This window comes from Mauremys reevesii, linkage group 2, assembly GCF_016161935.1.
Source record: "Mauremys reevesii isolate NIE-2019 linkage group 2, ASM1616193v1, whole genome shotgun sequence".
NCBI lineage: Eukaryota > Metazoa > Chordata > Testudines > Geoemydidae > Mauremys > Mauremys reevesii.
In genome coordinates, this window is record NC_052624.1 from 108,740,857 (window position 1) to 108,766,317 (window position 25,461).

At 44.4% G+C, this 25,461-nt stretch overlaps 1 long non-coding RNA gene across 1 annotated transcript; it reads right to left on the reverse strand.

The window, feature by feature from the left end:
* LOC120396382 lies at positions 1 to 24,592 on the reverse strand. The gene is made up of 3 exons (XR_005593090.1): positions 24,438 to 24,592; positions 1,701 to 1,782; positions 1 to 610 (listed from the first exon to the last, which is right to left on the reverse strand). It is a non-coding gene; the product is annotated as an uncharacterized LOC120396382 (long non-coding RNA).
* Between the last annotated feature and the right edge of the window lie 869 nt (positions 24,593 to 25,461).

Genomic DNA, 25,461 nt, shown 5'->3' on the forward strand with positions numbered 1-25,461 from the left:
CTAGTAATTTTGGGACAGAGCTAAAAATAGAACACATTCTTCTGATTCCTAGTCATAAGCCCTGTACACAGCACCACTCTGCCTCCCTAAAAGTTGTACACTCCAATTCCACTTTAACTATACAGATATTACTCCTCAGTTGGGTTATGAGGCTGGTTAAATTCAGAACTGATAAGCAGAAAAAACATGTTAAACAATAGATATTATTATCATAGCACCTAAAGCACCTATGATGAAAGGTTCTATTATGGAGGGCTCTGTAGAAACACATATAAAGAGACAGCTCCATCCTAAGATGCTGTGTTTAGTCATAGGGTTAGGCATGAATGATAAAACCAAGTTCATGAACTTCCATATGATTTCAGAATAGTTGTTTGCTGCCATCAACTTTGTGCTCATTTCTGTTTGTCATTCAATGAGGTTTTGTTCCTATGGATATTGGAGAAATGGCTGATTTTCATACAAATACTTGTAGTCACGGGAACAAGGGTATTCATGAATGCACAACAGTATTGGTTATTCACTATTCATTAATCTTCTGATTAAAAAGTGCAGTCATCCAGTCAGGGAACCGAACCAATACAATGACACTTAGGCGATCAGTCACACCCTATAAACAATGAATAGAAAATTGCTGAAGTTTCTGGAAAACCTAAAAACTAAAAAATGGTCAGATTTTTCAGCAAATACAAATAAATAATGAATTCACAAAAATTAACGTCTGTTTGCACACAATTAACAAACAGAAAAAAGGGAGTTTAATTCATTAGATAAACTGTGCTGAACACGGTTTGACCAATTCTATTTAGCTATTAGGAAAAATGTCATATTTTTACTTGTACATTGAGCAAATTTGGTATGGGAATTGTGGAGCGATTATATATATGGAATCCACAAGGGCATTGCTAAGAGGCACTTTTCGGAGTAATACTGTACTTTAACATACAACTTTGCACCTCCACATTTTTCTTTTCTTTCTTCTTTACATAACATTTGGATGCAAACTTTTAAACTTTGTTTAGTTACTGGCAATCAAAAGAGAACTGTTGCTGCTGGTTTCCAAGGGCTTTTTTATAATACATTCCTCAAAAAAAGAAGACAGTGTACTTATAAATACGAATTAGCAAGTTCTCAGTCCTGCAGGGTTTAAAATATAAAAAAATTAAGTAAAAGCATTTAATGAACACCGGTTTCAGTCAGTCGTGTGTGTTATCACAGAAATTGGACTTCAATGAACAATAAGAATTCTATGCAAGGTGCAATATTCCTAGAAAACTGGAACAACTGCATCTTGAGTCCATACAGTGGGCGCCCTTAAAAAAAAAAAAAGAAGAGTGCACAATTTCCTTTTTACCATTATATTTGCAGTGTTCCCTCTACTTAGAGTGGAAAATACTAGTGGTGAATTTCACTAGTGCATGCAGTGGTCAAGTTTTTAATGGACCACGCTGTGCATTTTAATGACTCAGAGGCATCCTCTTTGTGTTTTCAGGCATCATGTGTATCAGTCCTTCAGGAGATTGTGACCTCAAGAATGCAGTTTTCAAATTACCCTGAAACTCAGTGGCACAGAGTGAGACAAAGGAGCTTAGAAGAGTCACAGCAGAAAGTATTAAAACAGCTGACCTCTCCCAGTTTTTATGTTTTAATTACATAAAAATAATATCCTTTAATGATCAAATAATTAAATTTAAACTTACATTATTTAAAGAAATGACTTGTAGGCTGAAACTTCACCTGTAGCTGAGTCTTCTGTTGTAGCTAGATGTTGCAGGGACGTACCTAGCCAAGGAAGGAATGGCAAGTTAACTCAGTCACCTTTTCCTTCCACAGGACCTTGAATCAGACTCTGAATGTTACATTAATGTAGTCTTTCTTTCCTATTTGATGCATGCTTTGCTAGTGCTGAAATTTTCTGGGACATGTTCTTGCAAATACAGTAAAGACAGCAGACAAACTGTAGCACAGAAGAATTTTAGAGGGAAAGAGCTCTCTGCTGGACATTTTAGAAACTGCAAGGGCTAAGAATATAGAGTAATCATAGCTTGTCAATATTCTGATTATCTGATACATTTGTTTTAAAAGTGGCCATGTGATTTGTACAACAATAGATGCTGCACCAGGCATGGAAGACCAGATGTCTTCCTTACTGCACATTTTCTGATAATTTCTGAATGACCACAAACAAACAGAGCTGATTATAGTGGGGAGTCCCATCTAAAAAAAACAAAAAAACAAAAGAAAACACCTCCAAAATCCAACATCAGACAGTCCTGATAGCATTTTTCTTAATTACTAGCGTAACAAACCAAAATTATGTGATGGATGATATCTGAAGTAATAGCAAGAAAGGCTTAGAGACGCTAATATTATTTTACAATTATTATTATTTATACATGTGAGATTGTCTCAAGGTGGAGGATCATCTCAAAGTTGAGATCGTACAAAATTTAAGATATCAAACTCAGAACCACATGAAATTTGAGATTCTCTCAAACTTTGGACCAATTCATCCTCTGGATGTTCTACTTTAAACATTCATAACTTCTTTTTTCTTCTTCTCCTTTTTCATTATCTGTGTTGTGCTAGTACCTAAAGGCCTCTGTCAGGATTGGGATGCCATTGTGCTAGGTACTTTACAGACACATGATTAGAGACAGTTATTGCCCCAAAGATCTTACAGCAGAGGTGGGCAAACTACGGCCCGTGGGCCACATCCGGCCTGCAGGACCCTCCTGCCCGGCCCCTGAGCTCCTGGCCCAGAAGGCTAGCCTCTGGCCCCTCCCTTGCTGTTCCCCCTCCCCAACAGCCTTAGCTCCCTTGCTTTGCCGCTGGCACAATGCTCTGGGTGGTGGGGCCTGTCAGCGCAGCTGCAGAGCCGGTGCTCTGGGGGGGCGCGGCTGTAACTCTGCCAGCCACCAGTGCTCCAGGTAGCGTGGGAAGGGGGCAGGGAACAGGGTGGGTTGGATAGAGGGCAGGGGAGTTTGGGGTGCTGGTCAGGGGGTGGGGGTGTGGATAGGGGTCAGGGTGGTCCGAGGGCGGGGAACAGGGGGGTTGAATGGGTGCAGGACTCCCGGGGGGGCAATCAGGAAGGAGAGGAGGAGTTGGATGGAGAGACTGGGGGGCAGTCAGGGGTGGGGGGTCCGCGAGCAGTCAGGAAGAAGGGATAGTTGGCTGGGGCAGGGGTCCCAGGAGGGCAATCAGGAAGGAGAGGAGGGGTTGGATGGAATGGCGGGGGGAAGTCAGGGGTGGGGGGGTCCGGAGGTGGTCAGGGGAGAGGGAGAGGTGGATGGGGCAGGGGTCCTGGGGGGGGCCGTCAGAAGTGGGGGGGTTGGATAGGGGGCAGGGGCCAGGCCATGCCTGGCTGTTTGGGGAGGCACAGCCTCCCCTGACTGACCCTCCATACAATTTCAGAAACCTGATATGGCCCTCAGACCAAAAAGTTTGCCTGCCCCTGACTTATAGTCTAACTTTATAACTGCTGAACCAAATTTGTTCAAATTTGTCTTGTTTTATAGATCTCAGTGAGATTTAAAAATCATTCCAACACTGACTGGAATGTATTGGACTATAACTTGCAGAATGCAAGATGATATAAATGTTTTTTTCTGAAAGATATTATAATATATGACAAAGAACTAAGAATGCTATAAAGAGAAACCTTTTAACGGCCTAAACAAAACAGACAGAAAAAAAGGTTGAGCTTTCAGAGTTACCTGCATTTCTTGACTCTTGCCTGCTTGATTTCTCAACCTTAACTTTGCATTAACACTAGTAGTTTGCATGGAATTATCTCTAATATAGTGAAAGTAAACTGTTACTGTGACCTTGTAAAAGATTTGGAGGTTGTGGTGGCTAATCAGCTGAATATGAGCTTTCTATTGTGACTCTGCAAACAAAAGGGCTAATGCAATCCTTGGATGCATAAATAGGGAAATCTCGAGTAGAAGTAGAAAGGTTATTTTACCTCTGTATTTGGAACTGGTGCGAAGATTCAGAGATTCAGAGAAAAGCCATGAGAATGATTAAAGGATTAGAAAACATGTCTGATAGTGACAGACTCAATGAGCTGAATCTATTTAGTTCAACAAAGAGAAGGGTAAGGGGTGACTTGATTACAGCCTATAAGTACCGACATGGGAAACAAATGTTTAATAACAGGCTCTTCAATCTAGCAGAGAAGGGAATAACACAATCCAATGGCTGGGAGTTGCAGCTAGACATGGAAATAAGGCATACATTTTTTAACAGCCAGACTAATTAACCATTGGAGCAATTTATCAACAGTCATAGTGGATTCTCCATCACTGAAAATTTGTAAATCAACACTGGATGTTTTCTAAAAGATGTGCTCCAGGAATTATTTTGGGGAAAATTCTGTGGTTTTTGTTATAGCAGGTCAGACTAGCTGATCACAGTGGTCCCTTCTGGCTGTGGACTCCATGAATCAATGACCTTAGCCCAGTGGTCCCAAACTGGGGTTCATGAACCCCTTGGGGTTTGCAAAATGTTACAAGGGGTTCTCGGGGAAAAATTCCCCAATGGCGGACAGAGCTGTCCCTAGGGACCGTGGGCAGCACGGGACCACCAGCACAGAGCCCCTGAACTTCCAAGAGCTAAGCAGATCAAAGCAAGCATATCTATCATACTGAGGGGATTTAAACTTCAAGACTTCTTATAAGAAATGGAAAGGGAGGTGGACATATTTTGCTGTTTTTAAAATTAAATAGGCAGCTAAGCTTTGTTGTAACGTGCGTTGTTTGCCTGGACTGCTCAAGACCTGAATGCTTGTGTAGGAGGAACTCTTTGAGTTGGCTTCTTAAATACCTTCATGCTGTTTTACATCTGATACTCCTTGATGAAACATAGGAGCCTTGTCTTATAACCGGCTTATTCAAAGTGATACAAGCTACGAAAGTGAGATCTTGGAAGAGTGTTGCCGTTTTCATAATGTAATAAAAATACTGTAATGATAAATAATAATTAATAATAAAGTGTGTAATAAGCATGTCATAAAAACAAATTTTATATTTCCAAGATCACTGTTTTTATAATTTATACTCAGGTAAAGGAGAAAATCCTTCTAAATATTCATTTTTAGGAGGGGGTTCGCGAGACGACATTTTAGTGAAAGGGATTCACAGGTTGTTAAAGTTTGGGAACCACTGCCTTAGCCCCATTCCACCTCTGCACTGGTCTGCTGAGTGGGCTGGATACATTATGGAAAACAGGGTACACTGTTCTAACGGAGCACAAGCATGTATCTTCTCTTGCGCAACTGTGAGCTAAAGGAGGGCTCCCTCCATCCATCCAGGCACACTCCCACCTGAAGTTCTCTCTAGGATGACTCAGCCCCACACTGTCGCCTTCTCAGGGCTATCGCTAAATACCTCAGTCAGCTCAGAGTTGGACAAGGTCTTTGTTCATAGACTTTAAGGTAAGACAGGACCTTTATGATAAAATCGTCTGGCCTCCTGCATAACACACACAACAGAATTTCACCCAGTAGTCCAGTCCTGCATTGAGTCTGTATCTGCTGATTATAGAGCATATATTTATATTTTAGAAAGGCATTGATAATAATTTAAAGTGATGGAGAATCCATGATATCCTTAAGCAAGTTGCTCCAATTACCCTCATTCTTTAAAATGTGTGTCACATTTCTAGCCTGAATTTATCTAGCTTCACCCTCTAGACCCTGGGTCTTGTTATGCCTCTGTCGAATGATTAAAGAGCCCTCTACATCAGAAATCTTCTCATGTAGGTATGTATAGAATGCAATCAAGTCACCCCTTAACCTCCTTGATAAGCTAAATAGACTGAATTTCCTAAGTCTTTCACTGTAAAGAACGTTTATCCTGACTCTGAATCAGTCTTGTGGCTCTTCTCAAAACCTTGTATAATTTTTCAACAGCCTGCTTGAAGTGTGGACACCAGAACTGGGCACCGTGTTCTAGTAATGGTCTCATTGATGCTGTATACAGCGGGAATACCCACCCCAATGCTCTTACTCAATATTCCTCTGCTTACATATCCAAATACTTCATTCACCCTCTTAGCCAGAGCAACTCACTCAGAGCTCATGTTTGTTTGGTTTTCCACTATAATGCCTAAGTCCTTTTTGACTGGAATGTTTTATGAATAGGTGAGGGCTGGAATGTTTTATGAACAGGTGAGGACTGGAATGTTTTATGAACAGGTGAGCTTTCCAATGTTATTTGATGGAGCAGTATGAGGGGGCTTGGCATACATTAACTGGGAGTACATTCCTAAACATAAGAGGCAGCAGGAAAGAAAGAACAAAATCAGAAGTGGGCAAATTGCTTGGAAGCAGTAGATACTGCCACTGATTACAGCAATGAATCCTCCTAGTGTGTTTACATGCTGGACTTACTCACTGGGAAGTTTTTCCATGCATGAGAATATTTCCTGTCATGCAAGAAAGAAGAAAGTGCACTACTGTATCCATTCTCTTCAGTCAATGTGGATAAATAACCAGTGCAAAATGAGTTGTGCACATGCATCAGCTGAAGGGCGGAAGGTGAAGTTTAGGAGAATATGAATGGAGATTCTCAGTATGAAATAGACTCTTTAAAATGTTACAGAAATGTTCAGCTTCATCTTCTGGGCAATTAAGAGCTTACGTTCTGAAGTGAAATATCTTGGACTAGATGACCTCCTGAGGTCCCTTCCAACCCTGAGATTCTATGATCTGTATGTGAAAAGGAACTATTGGGATGCATCTTGCCTATATTAAAAGGAGAGAGGAAGGGTCAGGTGCACATAGGAAGGGTATGGGACAGAAGACACTTGTCATTGCTGAAGCATCATCTAAATGCAAATACCTCTAGCCTGACAGGACTAGCAGTCAAAGCATAGCTTGTAACTTGCCCTCAATTTGTAAAGTGATGGCATTTCCAAAGCAACAGACTGTAGAAAATGGGCCACCAGGAAAAAGAGAGAGAGAGAGAGAGAGAGGAGACCAACAAGTAAGGGATCCAAAGATAATTACTGAAATAGGAAAATCCTACAGAGAAATTAGAGATGGAAGAGGACCTGTTAGGGCATGTAGTCAATGCCCCTACCAATGCACAAGAGAAGAAGATAAAAGCTTCACCCAGCAACTTGAGTCAGCAACTACAAATTATATAGAATGTAGTCAACCATTTCCTAGGGAGACGTTCCCTGCCTTTACCTTTCTGAAATAGGTTATGCAGGATGTTATATTTGCTCATTACTTCTCATGATAGTATTTTGGCAACTCTGACACAAGCATCCAGTCTAAACACTATCCCCCTTCCATTGTGGAATTTAAAAAAAATAGGAAAAATGAAAGAGGGTAGAGAATCAGCCATGGGAGACAAAGGACAGAACTCTGTGATTGATTGGATCCTTGTGGCACAGCTACATTTCTGATTATTTGTAGCTGTGGGTCAATGACAACAATGCCAGACTACTCCAGACAGAGATAAAAAATAAATTGAAACAAACAGCAGGAAACAGAAGAGAAGAGAGAGTAGATGAGAGGAGAAAGAAAGGGACAAGGACAGCAAAAACTGAACTGAGCTATTGCTAAGTCAAGAGGCGAAGGGGAATAAGTAGGGCTTTCACTAATATTTTAGGGGAAAAGAAATACTAGATAAATTAGGACCATTAATAAATCGAGTGGGAGATTAAACCAATAATGCCTATTTAATAGCTAAGACATTGAATTCCTTGTATAAGTTTGCCTCAAAGGAGAAAGGGATTTGGACAGTAGGAAAGTAATGAAAATCTGGTAAAATAGGGATAACTGGACATTTCAAACATCCACTGTATAAATCAGCAGGTCTGGTAGCACTAATCCTAAAGTGTTGAGGGAATAAGTCAGCTAATTTACGGAACCATTGACAATTATTTTTGAAAGTCTATAGAACCACGGAAGTTGCAGAGCCCTGGAATAAAGCAAATAAGGTATTGATTTACACAGGAAGATGAGTGAACTTGGCTATTACTGCCCAGTACTTTTATCATCAATCTGCAATAAAATAATGGACCAAATCTTAAGAGAAAAAAATTAAACAACAATAGGGTATTGGAAGCATGAGTCACAAGTAGTGTGAAAGACCGTATGATGTTTTGTTTATTTGGTTTGGGTTGGGGCTTTGTGTTTGGTGGTTGTTGTTGTTATTGTTTTTGGCCAGAACCAGAAAGGTGGGAAATGAAAGGAAGGGACTGAAAATGGAGGCGCCAATTCAGCAAAGTACTTAAGCACATTCTTACTTCCTATTGCAGTTAATAATAATTAAACACACACTTAAGGGCTCCAGAGGTGATCCTGGCAATTACAGGCCAGTAAGTCTGACTTCAGTAATGGGCAAACTGGGTGAAACTATAGTAAAGAACAAAATTTTCAGACACATAGATGAGCATAATTTGTTGGGGAAGAGTCAACATGGTTTTTGTAAAGGGAAATCATGCCTCACCAATCTACTAGAGGGGTCAACAAGCATGGGGACAAGGGGGATACAGTGTACTTAGATTTTCAGAAACCCTTTGATAAGGTCCCTCACAAAAGGCTCCTAAAGGAGAATATAATTGAGGTCTATAAAATCATGACTGGTGTGAAGAAAGTAAATAAGGAAGTGCTATTTACTCCTTCTCATAACACAAAAACTAGGAGTCACCAAATGAAATTAATAGGCAGCAGGTTTAAAACAAACAAAAGGAAGTATTTCCTCACACAATGCAAAGTCAACCTGTGGAACTCTGCCAGAGGATGTTGTGAAGGCCAAGACTATAACAGGGTTAAAAAAAGAACTAGATAAATTCATGGAGGATAGGTCCATCAGCCAGGATGGGCAGGGATGGTGTGCCTAGCCTCTGTTTGCCAGAAGCGGGGACTGGGTGACTGGGGATGGATCACTTGATGATTACCTGTTCTGTTCATTCCCTCTGGGGCACCTGGCATTGGCCACTGTCAAGAAGACAGCATACTGAGCTAGATGGATCTTTGGTCTGACCCAGTATGGCCGTTCTTATGTTCTTATTTCTCACAATCCTTAAATTTAAATATAGGCTTAAGTGGTTTGTAACATCAAAGCCTAAATTAAGAACAATACGGATATACAGCTATATACCAAATTGCAGGGGGAGGTCCACTGGGGATTTTAATGGATTGATTTAGGTCGGCCTTATTTAATATCATTAATTATCTAAAACAGGGAGTAAAGTGCATGTAAATTAATGTACAGGTGATTCTAAACTAGGAGGGAATGTTATTACCAATCAGGGCAGAGAAATGATACAAAGAGGTCTAGAGAAATTAGAAACATATGGGGAGGAAATAATAAAATGAAATTCATTTTGAAAAAGTGCAAACTCATGCATCTGGTGGAAAGAGAGATTGAATGAGAGCGAGAAACTTGAAAATCAATAATGTCAAGGCAGACATTCAGTACGAGCAATGCTGGGCAGCCAATTGGATATTGCTAAATGGCAGCAACGGTGCCATTGCAATTTTAGGCTGCATAAAGCAGAGCCATCTTGTCATGGAAGGGGGTGTTGACAGCCATCTGTTCAGCTACAGACAGACAGACCAGGAACACCACATTCCATTTGAGGCACCTTAAGTAAAGACATAGACAACCCGGAGGGAGTTCAAAAAAGAAAAGGCAAAATTAGGGCATGGGACTGATTTACAAGGAAAGATTTTTAAAAACTAAATTTGTACTGTTGGGCTTGGCAAGGTGACGACTAAAACCCCAATGGTGCAACATATTGCCCGCAGTTGCACTACTGCACCTGCACACAGACAATTGCAGGATTGGGCCTAAGGAGGAGGCACAATAACCATTTCTAATTTCTATGACTAGCATGGAGAAAATTTCCTAACCAACAAAAATTATGAAAGTCATTTGTGGCTAAACCAAATACTTTCTCTTTTAAAAAAAAGTGCAGGAGTGAGATTTTGTGCAGTGTCTCTTGAAGTGGCAAAGCACAGAACTCACAACCCAGGTGAGGGGTGGGACTAAGATGGCTTAAGCCACCTTCTTGATTCTGGACTGCTCTGGAGGTTGGAAGACGCCCCCTCCCAGTGTAATTTAGACAATATTAAGGGCCAGTCTAACATACTACAGCCTCACCAGGATGCCATAGTTAGGAGCCATAGCACTGTCTAGAATTTCCACAGTGCCACATGCTACTACCCTAGCCATACTTCTGGCACTCAAGCCTACCTCAGGACTTGTGAGGGATCCTCAGAAGATAGCTTGTGGCTGTCTTCCCACAGTGCCTCAACTGAAGGAATCCTCCGCTGGCCAGATGTCACTCCATCCCTTTCTAGTTGGTGTAAAGGGGTCAGACCAGGGGTGAAACCAGGGCCTGCTCTAGGTTTTTTGCTGCCCCAAGCAAAAAAAAATTTGGCTGCCCCCCACCACTTTTTTTTTTTTTTTGGCTTTTACACGTTTGCACTTTGCAGTTTTGTTTTGACTGTTTAAAATTTTAAAAAAATGAAAACAGAGAATTTTTAGTTAGTGAAATAAAACAATTTCCTACTAGTGTAACTTTAACATTTAATTTTAACAAAAATACAATTACAAACAATTTGAGTTCAACTATACACTGTAATGAAAAACATTAGTGTCTTACAGTTATAAATTAAAAGAGTTTATATTAACTTAATTTTTCTGGTTTTTATGCCTGCGTAGTCTTTTAATAAGTCAATGAAATCTAAATTTTTTGCAATAGTACTTTTAATTGAAATTAATGCGAGTCCTGACAAACAATTTTGAGACATGGTGGACCTCAAATATTTTTTTAGTAATTTCAGTTTTGAGAAACTGTGCTCACCAGAAGCCACTGATACTGGTAATGTTAAAAGAATACGTAATGCTATAGCAGTGTTTGGAGTGAAAAAATCATTTCTTGCTATAAATTCTAATACTTTTAGAGCAGAAGTTTTAGGACTTATTAGCTCAGATAAAGCTATTAATTCATCATACAATTCTACTGCATCAGTGTCAACAGCATTATCAGTACTGAGCGCTAAATGTAGGTCTTGGCAGTGCTTCATGAGGTCTTCTTTGGAAAACTGATTTTTAATATTTCCAATATCGTATAAAAATTCAAAAGTTTCACAATGACCATGCAACTGACAATCTTTCTTCAATGGAAGTTATAGCTACATCCAAAATACAATAGAAACATTAAACTTTAAACCTTTCGTTTGGATTGAGACTAGGATCATCATGAGCCCCATAACAAAACTGTCTTGTTTTTTTCCGAGGACAAATGAATTGTTGAGGTGCAAACGTCAGTTCAAAATCAAGATCCTCTGCTATTGTTGTTGCTTCTTTGACAGTTTCTTCAAATCCTTCATCTGAATGGTATTTTTTTAAATATTCCAGCATTTCATTCAAAATCGTCTTTGCCTCAGATATGTCTATGGTTATGTTCTGCATAACTTTGCTGGTCAAATTAATTTGATTTAGAATATTATGCCAAATAACCGTGCAACATGAAAATTGAAACTGCCTCATTTTCTGAGCCAATGTTTCAGCTTCATGTCAAAATGAAGGATCGTCTGACAAGTCCTGGCTTATTTTGAATAGTGCATTGTAAATCTCTCCTGATGAATATCGGAATGGTCTAATAGCGTCTATCATGCTTTCCCATTCAGTTTGACTTAGAGGTTTAGGTGTGAATTTTTGTTCAAGATGCTTCTTCAAGACTGCCCAACAGTGTGTGGAAGCACTAAAAAAGTTGTAAATTGCTTGCACTGTGGTAAAATACGAAATGGCATCTTTAGATGATTTGGCAGCATCACTGTCAACCAGATTGAGAGAATGAGCATGGCAAGGAATGAAAAAAGCTCAATTGTTAAATTCAATATTCTTTGCTGTACACCTGCATGTTGTCCTCGCATGTTTGAGCCGTTATCGTACCCTTGGCCGTGCATATTTTCTAAAGGTATTCCACAGTGTTCCAATCTCTGTAGAATTACATCTGTGAGGGCTTTCCCAGTAGTTTCATTCACTGGTATAAATTCTAGAAAGTGTTCACAAATTTTCACTTCTGCATTTTCATCAGTTTTCAGAAATCATAAAACTATTGACATTTGCTCGGTTTTGCTCAGATCTTGAGTACAATCAACTATAATTGAGTAATATTTGGCATGTTTCAAATTCAATAAAATTTCATTACACACTCCATTAGAAATAAATTCTGTTATCTTATTTTGTGTATTTTTACCCAAATAATGGGTGTGAATCTCTCCATCTTTCACTCTTCGTACATGCTCAGCCATAACATTATCAAATTTTGCCAATAACTCAACCAATGTTAAGAAATTTCCATTGTTATTCTAATATAAATTATCCAAAGATCCATGGAATGCGAGGCACTATTCGGCTAGGAAATTAATGATTGCCAGTAAACATTCCAACACCGCTTGCCAACGTAGAATTTCTGAATTTAGTTGACGTTGCTGTACCGCATCGATTGATGTACCGGAACGTAATCTGTTTGACAGCTCAATCCAATTTGTCAATGAGCATAAATGATTTTTTGATGTTTCATGTTCTTTCAAATGCTGATGCAAATTTTGTCAGTCATTAAAACCTGCAGTTGCCAGAAGTATGTCCGAGTTACAGAACAGTTTGCAGGAAAAACAAAAAAACTACATCTTTGGTCCGTGAATACACTAACCACGATCTATTAGTTTATTCCCCATTTTTCATTTTTTTCTTCATACTGGATGGCATAAATCGACGATTTGATTCATTAAATGGATATTCAAATGTAGGATCCAGTTTTGAAGGATCTTTTTTCACAATAATCATTCACATTGCATCAGTAATTATTGTCGGCCATGTACTTGGATCCGATCCTATGTCAGTCTCTCCACTTTCCAATAATTGTTCTTCAGTTTTAGATTTGGATAACAGTTCTTCGTTTCTGGACTCTTCAGCTGAAGTAGTAAATCTTTGGATGGATTGTGATTGTTCGTCTTTATCAGTTAGCGAAGATAATCTTTGGTCAGATTGTTGTTCATCTTTATCAGTTGATAAAGGTAATCTTTGGTTCGATTGGTCTTCATCAGTTGATGAATAATCACCTTCAATGCATTGCTTAGAGCTTTCTCCTTGATTGTCTACTTTTGTAAAATACTTTTTTGAAGTACGAGATAGTTTTTCTAATTCTTTTTGCCATTTCTCTCTTTGTTGCTGGTAGGCAGCACTGGAAAGTCATTTTTGTTTTTGTCCCGACATTTTAGCCCTATAACCACTGGCACCGATGCAAAACTGAAATTAGCGTGAATGGCGCCGATAGAGCAGCACAGTACACACAAGTAATTGTGATTTTTCACGTCATGCTCCTATTGCTCCTATTGCACCGACTTGCCGGAGGTAAGGTGCTAGTCATTGGGGCGAGAGAGCTCCCCACGAGCTCAGATACACAGTGGACCCAGCCCTGCTGGCATTTTCCCAGTGCTGAGGCCACCCAGCTGGGATCCCGAGGGGCATGCAATGGAGAGAGCTCTGGGGCTGGAGGAGACAAGGAAGAGGTGCTGGTTTTGCTGGACAGATGCTGCCCCTCTCTGCCAGGTCACTCGCCCCCTGCAGGGGGGGAGGAAGAAGAAGACTCCAGGTACCGGCACGCTGTGTGGGGCTGGGGAGGGAGGCAGCAGCCTCTGGGGCTCCAGCAGGCAGAAGCTCCGCAGGGGACCCAGGGACCCTCCCATCAGGCCCGACTCTTACCTTGCTGCGGATCTGGCCTGAGGTGGATTCACCTCCCATCGCTGCCGCTCCCACAGCTGGGGGTTGGGGCTGCTGCTGGATCCCAGCCCCGCTCATCCTCGGTCTTCGCCTTGGCCCCAGCACGAGTTTGGCTCCACTCCCTTCTCCCCTCCTCTGGCAGAAGACAGCATGGAGGGGAGGAGGAGGAGGAGGCAGAGGCGGGGACAAGCCGAGGAGGAGCGACCCGCCCAGGCACCATGTTCCGCCTGTACTTTGCAACCGGGGCAGGGCCGCGCTACTGGCTCCCGCCTGGGGGGTGGCCACTGACTGCAGGAGAGTGCTGAGGAGAAGCCGAGGAGGAGCGGCCTGTCCTCTTCAGCCAGGGCAGGGCTGCGCTACCAGCTCCCGCCGCTCTCCTGTGGTCAGTGGCCCCCCGCTCTTGGGTGGGAGCCGGTAGAGCGGCCCTGCCACAGCTGCAGAGGACGGGCTGCTCCTCCTCGGCTTGTCCCCGCCGCTCTCCCGCGGTCAGCGGCCATCCCCCCACCCCCCAGGCAGGAGCCGGTAGCTGCACAGGACAGGCCACTCCTCGTCAGCTTGCAGTGGTGGGGACAAGCCAAGGAGGAGCGGACCATCCTCTGCAGCCGGGGCAGGGCCGCATTACCAGCTCCTGCCTGAGGGGAGGGTGGCCACTGCCCGTGGGAGAACAGCAGAGACATGCTCCCCACTTAGCTGGCTCCCTGCCCTGCCACACCCCAGCGGTAGAACAACAAGCTGTTTACTGCCCCCCCCCCCGGGGCAGTCAGGATCCAGCCCAGGACGCTGCCTCAGCTTTGAGCTGGGGCCCCATATATTTTGCCACCCCCATATATTTTGGCACCCCAAGCACCTGCTTGTTTAGCTGGTGCCTGGAGCCACCCCTGGGTGAGACTCATCCCAGGAATGGAATTCTGAAGGCTTGGCCATCCAAACAGGTAACAAAATGTAGTGAGAATATATAAGTAAAATGTAGCATAATTATTTATTCTATATATGGGAGATATAGGTGAAAGGCCAAATTATATCTTCCCTATGTGCATGCACTGGGTGTAGGGATGGAATAATAGTCACTTGGACCTCAAAGTACAATTCAAACAGGTGTCATCCTCCATTTTGAAATGCTCCTTTCTCATGCCTTGCCCCTTCGGCCATCTACCCAAGATGTCCATATTATTAACTCCACTTTCTTGTCTTCTTCAAGCCCCATGCCTGTCATCCCCCAGCAGGCCCCAGTCCCCTGTGGCTTTCTCTGTCACTTCAACACACACACCTTTTTGCTCTGACCCTCTCTCCAGTTTCCTCTGTGGTTAGAGCAGCTCCTGTATTAACTCCAGACCTCATGAAGCACCAAGCCCTGTTGCAGCTTCTGAGGTGGGACTTACACCTAAGGTTAGTTGGGAGACTGAGCACATGGAGCTGTCTCCTCTATCCCCACTGTAATCCCATAGAAGGCAGCCATAATTTAGCTGTAAAACACTGTGGAGTGCAAGGAGTTGCTTTCCGCTCTCTGAGCCAGGCTGAAGGGGGTGTAGCTGAAGGGGCTTGATCATAACCTCAGACCTTCTACAATTTAGCTGGCAGTGCAGAGTAGCACCCCAGTGCTGCAGTATGAATGCCAAGGAGCATGCTCCCTCTGGCATCACTGGAGGCAGTATTCCTGCTGCAGGCCTCTGCAGGCACAGCGGGTCTCTTTGTACCCTTCTATAGTAGTGTAAATCAGTAGCGACTCCAGTGAACTCAGTAGAGTTACACCCATGTAAAACTGAGATAGAGGAGACCCAATGCTTCTAGGAGCTCAGTGTGAGCGGTGCTCTTCTCATCACTTCACAGCATGGCTCAAACTCACAGAGCCCTACGGACGAGATGAGATTGCATTGACCCATCTATAATACTGATAACATTGGGCCCATGGTAGAAGTCTTTTGGCTTTGAAGATTTGCATCACGAACCTAGGAGAAATAAAAATAAAAGCTACTAACCAGAATGTGTGAGTTTGGAGGTAAGGGGAGAACAGAGGGCTGCCTGTGTTTGAGTTGTGGTGAAGAAAAACACAAGAACCCCATGAATAGGTGGGATACTTTCCACAGTGATTAGCTCTTTTTTTCACTTGACTTTGCCTTAGTGAAGGTAATAGGAATTGTTTTCTTAAATTATTTCCTCCATTTCGTCTCATCTATACCTCAGATCATCCCAATTATTCATCATTACTCTGCTATTTTTAATGCTTAACATCTGTTTCAAGGATGCTTATCTTGGCATTGAAAAATTATATATAGAGAGTAATTCTGTCAATTTTTTGTAGAAAATTATGGGTAAATAAAGATGGGGAAAATAATGAGAGAATAAAATAGCAATGAGGAAACATGCATATTTGGAAAAAACTGCATTCTCTTTAAGAGTATCTGTTTATATTACTGCATGGCATGGGGGATTGGTAACTGAGTGTGGTCTCTCACTTCTACAGCACAGGTCAATGATAATCAAAATTTCTACTGGCCATTTAGTGGCCTTATGCTATGGTGGGCAAGTGGCCACATCTCTCTCTCTCTCTTTCTCTCTCTCACACACACACACACACACGCACACGTTACAACAGAATGCCTTGTTAGCAGACTTAGGATAGGGGCCTTAGACTGAATATGAATAATAGACACTAAATTTTATATTGATTTCTAGATATGGGCCCTCCAGGTCACTCATGAGTAAGGCACATAGGTTTAACGATGTGGAGAAAACTTGAGCTGCCATATTGTATCTGTTCTATAGCCCTTCAATTGACAATCCTATCAATCCAACAGCTTTTGCAAGTACTACATTAAAGACTATACATACATAACAGCTGAAGCTCTAGTAACAGCCAAAGTTAAGGTTGCACAACCATTTCCATTCAAAGACTTTGTATTCATTTGCTCATAAATTTCCAAATTTCCCATGCTTGATCTCTGTCTGTTTTTTGAAAGCTTGATCAAACACAGGTATTGCCAATTTTTCATGATGAAGAGAAAAAAACATTTTTTTAATAAAAAGAATCCAGTTTTATCTGAACTTTATCTACTGGTTTTGCACCAAATGGCTGACAGTAGCCTTTAGTGAAGAGAAGTGTCTTCCATTGTTCTAGTGGCAAACAATTTTAATTTGGCTTAGTGAGGTTTGGAAAATCTTACATTATGCACGTGCAGCGATTGTTTTTAATGATAGCACTTTTCATAGATTACAAAGCTACAAGGGATAATGGCCCAGATCTAACAAAGGAAAATAAGCACTTAGAAAAATCACAGGAACAACTCTGCAATCCACAATGTCTGAGTTAGGTGTCTAGGCAGAGATCCTCAAAGATATTTAGGCTCCTAACTTACATTAGTTTCAGGAGTGAGATACCCAAATACGTTTAAAAATCTGGGCCCTAGACTCTTTATAGAATACACAGGGAGAAACAGACACCTTGGAATATGATCCACAAAGCCACTATGTTAAGTGGGGAGCTGCCTAAACTAGCCAATGGGAGATGGATATGAGAAGGGTCTATCCTAAGCCCCGTCCTTCTCACAGAGATAAGCGCTTCAGTCCTGGCTGCAGAGGCTGCCACAGAGCTGCAGAGGCGGCCACAAATCTGCAGATGATAGGTGATAGGTGCTCTTCTACCTAATGTCTGTGTGAGGCCCAATCTGTTAGGCATGCTCAGAGGCTGCCCAATCTACCCAAAATCAGGGCAGGGTGGGAGATAGAATGACAGGAGGCCCATCTCTTTTATAACCTTTAGTCCAGTGGTTAGGGTACTCACCCAGGATGTGGAAAATCCCCAGTTCGAGTCTTCCCTATGCTGGGTGTGGAGAAGAGATTTGAACAAGGATCTGCCACCTCCAAGTAAGTATCCTAATCACTGGGTTTAGCATCATTTTAACCTTTTCTTTCGCCCAATTAATATTTAATTATTCAATTTTTAATTAAAGTGGAACAATTTAAATAGGAGAGTATGAGAGTGACCCACATCAAACTATCGCATAGCCCACTGGGCTAAAGGTTATAGGGGGGTGGTCTTCCTTCCCTTTCCCACACCAGTGATGTTTGTGTAGATCTAAGCATCCCGTGAGCATGTCTACCCACTCAGGCCCTGCACGCAAGTAAGGCAAAGGAGTACCTATCTGCTCCTTGTTCATGGACCACTCTGAACTGAGGTAAGAGATAGACAGCTGGATACCTAGAGTGAGGCAGCAATGCACATGCCCAGAGGCAGAAACATAAGTACCTAGGGAACGTTTATTGCAAAAACTTGGGTGCATTTAGGCACTTATAGAATTGGGCAACTATTGAGTGGGGGGTTTATGGATCACAGTGGCACCTAAAAATGGGAGCTAGGTGCCTAAGTACTTTTGTGACTCTGGGCTCATGTGATCAGCTTGTCAGACCTTGTGCATAACACAGGCCATAGGACTTCCGTGAATTAATTCCTGTTTGAACTAGAGCACATCTTTTAGAAAAACATCCAATTTGAGTTATAAATTCTCGTGATGGAGAATCCACCACAATCCTTGGTAAGTTGTTCCAATGGTTGATTACCTTCCCTATTAAAAATGTACACCTTATTTCCAGTCCGAATTTGTCTAGCTTCAACTTCCAGCCATTGGATTTTGTTATACCTTTCTCTGCTAGTTTGAAGAGCCTTTTATTATCAAATTTTTGTTCCTCATGTAGGTACTTAAACTGTGATCAAGTCATCCGTTAGCCTTTTCTTTGCTAAGCTCAATAGAGTGAGCTTCTTGAGTCTTTCACTATAAGGCAGGTTTTCCACTCCTTTAATCATTTTTGTGGGTCTTCTCTGCACCATCTCCAACTTTTCTACGTCTATACCAGTACCGTAGTGGTCAGACCAGTGCCAAATACAGAGATAATATAATCTCTCTATTTCTACTTGATTATTCTTGGTTTATACATGCAAGGATTGCATTAGTCCTTTTGGCCTCAACTTTGCAGTGGGAGCTCATCATCAGCTGATTAATCACCATGGCTCCCATGTCTTTTTCAGAGTCCCTGCTTCCCAAGATAGAGTCCTTGTCCTGTAAGTATGGCTTGAATGATCAGTTCCTAGAAGTATGACTTTATTATTTGCTGTTCTGGTACAAGGTCAGCATGTTGCAGGCGGATCCCTGCTGACCCAGCGGTGGACCACTCCGCCACTGTTAGGGACCTTGGCTGGGATGTGGCAGAGCTGGGCAGGCTCGCATCGCCCCTGCCACCCCACCGCTGAGGTAGCAATACTCCCACTCCGTAGGCCACAAGGCCTTCATCAGCCTACTGTTCACCAAGCTAGGACACTTGGCTCTGCGAATCCTGCCTGAGCCCCCCTAGACTGTATTTGGGTGCTTTACCCCCACCTGAGCCCCCCCTAGACTGTATTTGGGTGCTTCACCCCCTCGTGAGCCTCCCCAGATTGTATTCGGGTGCTCTACCCACACCTAAGCCCTAAGGACTTGTTGCCCCTCCCTGGCTAAGGGCTGGGCTCCAAACTACTTGTTGCTCGACCCTAAATACAGGCCTGAGCTAGAGACTCTTATCACCCCACCCTGACTAAGGGCTTGGGCTCCTAACTGTGTTTGCTACTCTGTCCTGACTGCAGGCCCGAGCCCAAGGCTGTGTGTTGCCCCAATAATTCCCCAATGGTCGGCGACACACAGGGACATTGTGAGGCAGAATGGCCTCCCACGGACCCAAACTGGGGAGGACCACCACCACCAACCCACTACAGTCCCATATCAGCCACTCCATTGTTTTGCCTTGGATCAATATCAGGTTGACAGGCTTAAAATTACTCTGTTCATTCTGTTTACCCTTTTTAAACATTAGCACAACATTACCTTTCTTCTAGTCCTCTGGAACACCCCCACTGTTCTAAGACTTGTTGAAAATCAACATTAATGGTACAGAGAGCTCCTCTATCAACTCTTTTAAAACTTTTGGATGCAAGTTATCCGGACTTGCTGATTTTAAAAAGTCTGTTTAGCTGCTACATAAGAACATAAGAACGGCCATACTGGGTCAAACCAAAGGTCCATCTAGCCCTTATCCTGTCTTCCAACAGTGGCCAATCCCAGGTGCCCCAGAGGGAACAAACAGAACAGGTAATCATCAAGTGATCCATAGCCTGTCACCCATTTCCAGCTGTGTTCCCTCTAAGCTGCATGGTCACGCGGCCACCCAGGAGTGAAGCGCACTCGATGAGTAGAGCCACGCATATGCATCTGCATGTGTTCACGTGCCCCTCCCCACACTGCTTTGAAGCCTTGGAGTCCCTGGCCAGCTGCTCCAGGACCCTTCTGCTTGCTGTGCAGTGCGGAGTGGGGAAGGGGATATGCTGATGTCAGGGTGTCCCCCTCCCCACACTGTCCGCGGGTCCATGTACCCTAGGTCCGCAGAGCAGGGGTGGGTGGGAGGGGAACAGGGCTCAGGAACAGAAGAGCTGATGGCAGATGCTGCAGTCTGAAAAATGAGCTTGCTGGTGAGTGCCTTAAAGAGACAGTGCACACTCTCTCATAGACTTCCTCAGCAGCCAGCACACACACATATACACTGTCTCTGTGTCTCACACGCACACACTCAGGCTCTGTCTCACACACACACTGTCTCTTGAAGGGCCTGAATGTCAGAGTCATCACAGAAATAAAACTCCATTTCCAGCCAGAGGAGCCTGTGTGTACTCAGCCCCTCTGGAAAGCAGGTCTGAAATGGGGAGCAAGGACCCCAGCCCAGTAACAGCAGGAGTGGGCAGAGCAGGCCTGTACCAGGGTGCTTTCCCCTGGGCTGCACAGCCTGGGATTTAGCCAAGCTGATTACAGAATGAGCCCTAACTGAGAGGCACCATGTACCTCCCACTAAATAGCCAGACTTCAGCAGTGATAAAACCCAGCTGGGCTCTGAACTGGAATGAGAACTAGGTGGGAAGTTCAAAGCAGCAAGGGAAGCCTAGAGGGGAAACTTGAGAAGAGAGGTAGGAAGTGCCATGGGGAAACTGCAGCAAAGAGAAAGGAGCAGACCTAGCTGTTGGGTAGAGGGCCACGGTCTGCTACCATCAGAGTGGGACTGGGTTCCCCTACTGGCCCCAAAGAACGGGGCGTACATGCACCTGGAGAGTGTTACCAAGCCCAGCAAGGGGACTTCAAGCTGCACAAAAGCCACAGCAAGGGCAGAAGGACTTCTTTCTGTGGAAAGACCTGTGGACTTTTAGTGTGAGACAAGCTGGGTCCCAGAAGGGTGAACTAAACGTGGCAACACGGTCGGATGCTGAGCTACCAGGCAGAGAAACTGCCATGGTTCTGGAGGGACCATCAATGGGGGATGCTAGCTCAGCGAGAGGGCTGTGATTCCGTGCCTGGCTGCCAGAGGGAACATAGTGATGAGTAGATTCGTTTATGATTGGGATAGTCGTCAGAACTGAATTCCCCCTGTCACCCGTGAAGGCTGATAGAAGTCTTGATTGCTGAAGGAAGGTCTGTCACCCCAAGCGGGTGTATCGTGGGACCGACCTGGTCACTGGATTTCCCACTTGAGTTCCAAAGATTGGTTAAGCAGGACTAGGGGTTTCTCCAGCAGCTCGTAGAAAACCAACAGAAGCAGTAGGAAGTGCAGGCAGAAATACAGACGCAGCTGCCAATCTAGAGGGAGCAGCAGCAATACCCGTCAGAGATCCTGTAAAGGGAAATCATTTGCAGTCAGAAGGGCCGGGTAAGAAAAGGGTATTCGGGGGCTGGAAGGCCAGAGACACAACGTGTGGTCTGCTATGCCCATGGACAAAAAGAGCAGACGCGGAGAGCATGCCTGGGCTGTGCTGAGAAGGTTAGCCCAGGAGAGCAGGGCATGAAAAAGTGTACAAGCGTGGCCTAATGCCAAGATGGCAGAGGTGAAAGTAGGCCGGTACGCCCCGGTACGGCGTACCAGCAAGAGCCGGTATGGCGTACTGGACCAGCTTCCCCAGGTGGCAATTTAAAGGGTTTGGGGTTCCCAGCAGTGGCTGGAGCCCTGGGCCCTTTAAATGGCCACCATAGCCCTGCTGCTGGAGCCCCCAGATAGCAGAGGTGGCCGGAACCCCCAGGGCTCCAGCGGCCATTTAAAGGGCCTGGGGCTCTGCTGCGGTAGCGGCAGCTGGGAGCCCCTGGCCCTTTAAATCACTGCTGGACCCCCGAAGCCGCCGCTATCCCAGGGCTCCGGCAGCAGGGCTCAGGCGGTGATTTAAAGGGCCCCTGGCTCCGGCCACCGCTACTGCCTCAGGCCCTTTAAATCTCCGCCCAAGCCCCGCTGCCAGAGCCCTGGGGTAGCGGCACACACTCAGGTTCTGTCTCACACACACAGTGGGCTAGTGGCGGCAGCCGGGACCCCTGGGGTTCTGTCGGCAATTTAAAGGGCCTGGGGCTCCGCTACGGTAGTGGTGGCTGGGAGCCCCTGGCCCTTTAAATCACCGCCGGAGCCCCCAGCCATCATTGCCCCAGCAGCAGGGCTCAGACAGCGATTTAAAGGGTCCGTGGCTCTGCTGGAGTAGCAGCAGCTGGAGCCCCAGGTCCTTTAAATGGCCCCCGAGCCCTGGGGCTCCCAGCCACTTCTGCAGCTGGTAGCTCTGGCCGTGATTTAAAGGGCCGGGGCTCCTAGCCGCCACTACCATAGCTGGAGCCCGGGGTCCTTTAAATCTCGATTTAAAGGGCCCTGGGCTCTAAAGGCCCCACCCCTTCTTGTTGAGGCCCCACCGTCTGCTCAAGACTCCGGAGTACTGGTAAGTCCTTTAAGTTACTTTCATCCCTGCAGGATGGGGACAAGAGTTCTATGTTTTTGGTGCACATAAATAGGCAATATCAAAAGACACTGCTGCTTAGGAAATTGCTGAGTGGCAAAAGGAGAGGCCAGGGCCCCAAGAAGGTAGTAAGAAAGGAGGAGGTGTCCTCTGGCACAAACACACATGAGGCACACAGTGATGCCCATGGACCTTGCAGACCCTCAACCAACCCACCCTGTTGGGTGCTGCAGGGAGGTGAAGGATGAAATTGTTGGCCCAGAGATGAAGCAGGCTGAAGTAGGAACAAACACAGGGGTGGAGCAGTCCATGGTGGGTCCTCAGACCCTGACAGAAAAGGTTTTGGGGGATGCATCAGCAGTAGCAAAAAGGCTATAGGAGAAGCTAGTGGCTTCAGAACAATGCTCTCCAAGCAGCTGTTAATGAGAATGAATGGCTGCAGGAAGAGCGTTGGGATACTGAAGAAGAGAAGGATTGCCTCTTAATTCTGGTGAGCGAGCTGGCAGGGAAGCTGGCAATGCCAAGTGCCCAGGTTCTACATGTGCGTAGTCAGTGACACCGATGAGATGGGGAGGGATGAAGCTTGGACAACAGTAGAACTTGCCTCTGGTTTGGGACGGATTTTAAGGAGGAGGGTATTGTTGTATCAACCAGGCAAGGTACTAACAAACTTCAACAGGACTTTATTTTTAAAGTGGAAACCTCTTTACCAAGCTGCTGCTGCACCCTCTGTACCACTCATTCTGCTTCTTCAACTCCACCCCGCTCCTTTCTGTTTCCTGTCCTTTCAGACTCCCAACAGCCAGTGCTCCCAGTTCTAATAATTACAAGCAACATCTAAACACCACATTCCCTCCTCTCTTAAGAAACTCTCCCAATTAAAATAAACATTGTTATTCTAACCACAGGAACAAATAGGAAACAAAACACTATACTATTGGCAAAAATATTACACTGAAAATACTGTAGATACTACATAACATAGCTTCCCTGACTGAAAATGGTAAGCACCGTAATTTCGGTCGTACAGGCATCACATTATTCCGCATTTTAACTTTACGCAGAAACCCATAAGCACAGCTGAGTTTCTCCTCAACCTGGTGTTGGGTCCCAGCTGAAACTGGTGTGTGTACTGCAAAAGTGCTTTGCTGAGGAAGATCAATTTGTCCATTAACTACCTTCAGATTTAAAGCAGCCAATAAATCTCTGCCAAGGATAGGAGTGCCTTTGTGGACAATGTAGAACTCTGCAGTTACACAGCAATCACCAAAAGTGACTATTACTGGCAGGCAGCCATGTACTGGAATACAAATAGCACACCAACTGAAGTTTGGGTTCAGTAAGAGGCACATCTTTAAAGTAATGCAAATAGATGGAATCAGGTAGTATAGATACTGCTAAGCCAGTGTCCAACATTAGCTGAATAGAGTGTGATTTGCCTGAGGGTATAGCTGACTCAATCTGAGTAGCAATGGTTATTGCTTTTTCTAGTGTAAGTTGTGGTTCTAGAAGTAAGCATTCTCTTACACGAAGCATGGTTGTTTTCTCAATGAGCTGGTCTCTAATCATCTCATCTGCCATATTCCCAAAGTCACAAGTTACAATCAGACTCCTCAGGGAAGCAATATACTGCATTATAGTCTCCCCTAGTTTCTGTTCATGCTGGCAAAATCTGTATCGATTAGCTACTATATTCACTTTTGGCACAAAAAAGTTTTTTAATGAAGTGAGTGCAGTCTCATATTTATCATCTGCAAGGGGAAAACTGTAAAATATATGCTGCCCTTCTGCTCCAAGGCAGTGGATTAGCAGAGCACACTTTCTTACTTCAGAAATCTCTGTAGCACTGATTACAAGCAGATAAGTCTCAAACATATGGATCCAGGCAGTAAAAGCAATTGGAGGCTCACCTGGGCTTTGCAGAAAGGGTGCAGGTGGGTTCAGAGGCAGAAGATCTATCCTCATCAGCAAAATTTTGAATCAACCAGGCAAGGTACTAACAAACTTCAACAGGACTTTATTTTTAAAGTGGAAGCCTCTTTACCAAGCTGCTGCTGCTGCTCCTCTGAAACTCTCACCTGCCTCCTCAACTCCTCCCCCCTCCTGCCTGTTTCCTGTCCTTTCAGACTCCCAACAGCTCCCAGTTCTAATAATTACAAGCAACATCTAAACACCACAGGTATATAACAGGGTGGCTGGGGGCTGCAAAGCCTGGAGCCAGGCCAAATTGATTACAAAGTTCAATACAGGGCCTTGGGTCAGAAGTCCAGGGCAGGACTGGGTTCTCCCACCGTCCCCAAGAAAGAGGACATACAATGCCATAGTAAGGGCTACAAACCTAGCAAGTGCAGGCCAAGCTGAAGTCAGGCTGAGGAAGAGCCCCCAAGAGGGTGGAAGGCCTTATTTCTGTTTAAGACATTTTTGGACTTTACTTTGGGATGAGTGCGACCCAGGAAGGAGTGGATAACGGATAGTCACCTGGCTGGAGGGCTGAGTTCCCAGCCAAAAAAAAAAACAGGATTGCCAGAGTGACTATCGGTGGGGGTGGTAGTCCAGCGAGAAAGCTGTGACACCAGGCCTGGCAAGGAAGGGGCACCTAGCAGTGAGTGAACTCTGTCATAAGTGTGATTCCATTATGGAAACAGCCTGGTATTGGAGAGTGGTGGGGAGCATAGGGAGATGGGAGGGGTTGCTGAGCCTGGGGTGGGGAGGTAGCTGTGGGGCTGGGTGGGGATTAAAGACAGGGCCCAGCTCTCTCAACTGGTGCCTCACTTTCTCCATCTCTGAAGTGGGGATAATACTGGCCTACATTTAGAAAGTGTTTGATCCTCTCTTCTTGCTTCTTAAATCCCTGCCCTACTTGCCCCATACAGGCCCTCTGCCCTGTTCCTCAAACTCCCATGCCCAAGTTAGTGCCTGTGTGCTTCCCCAACT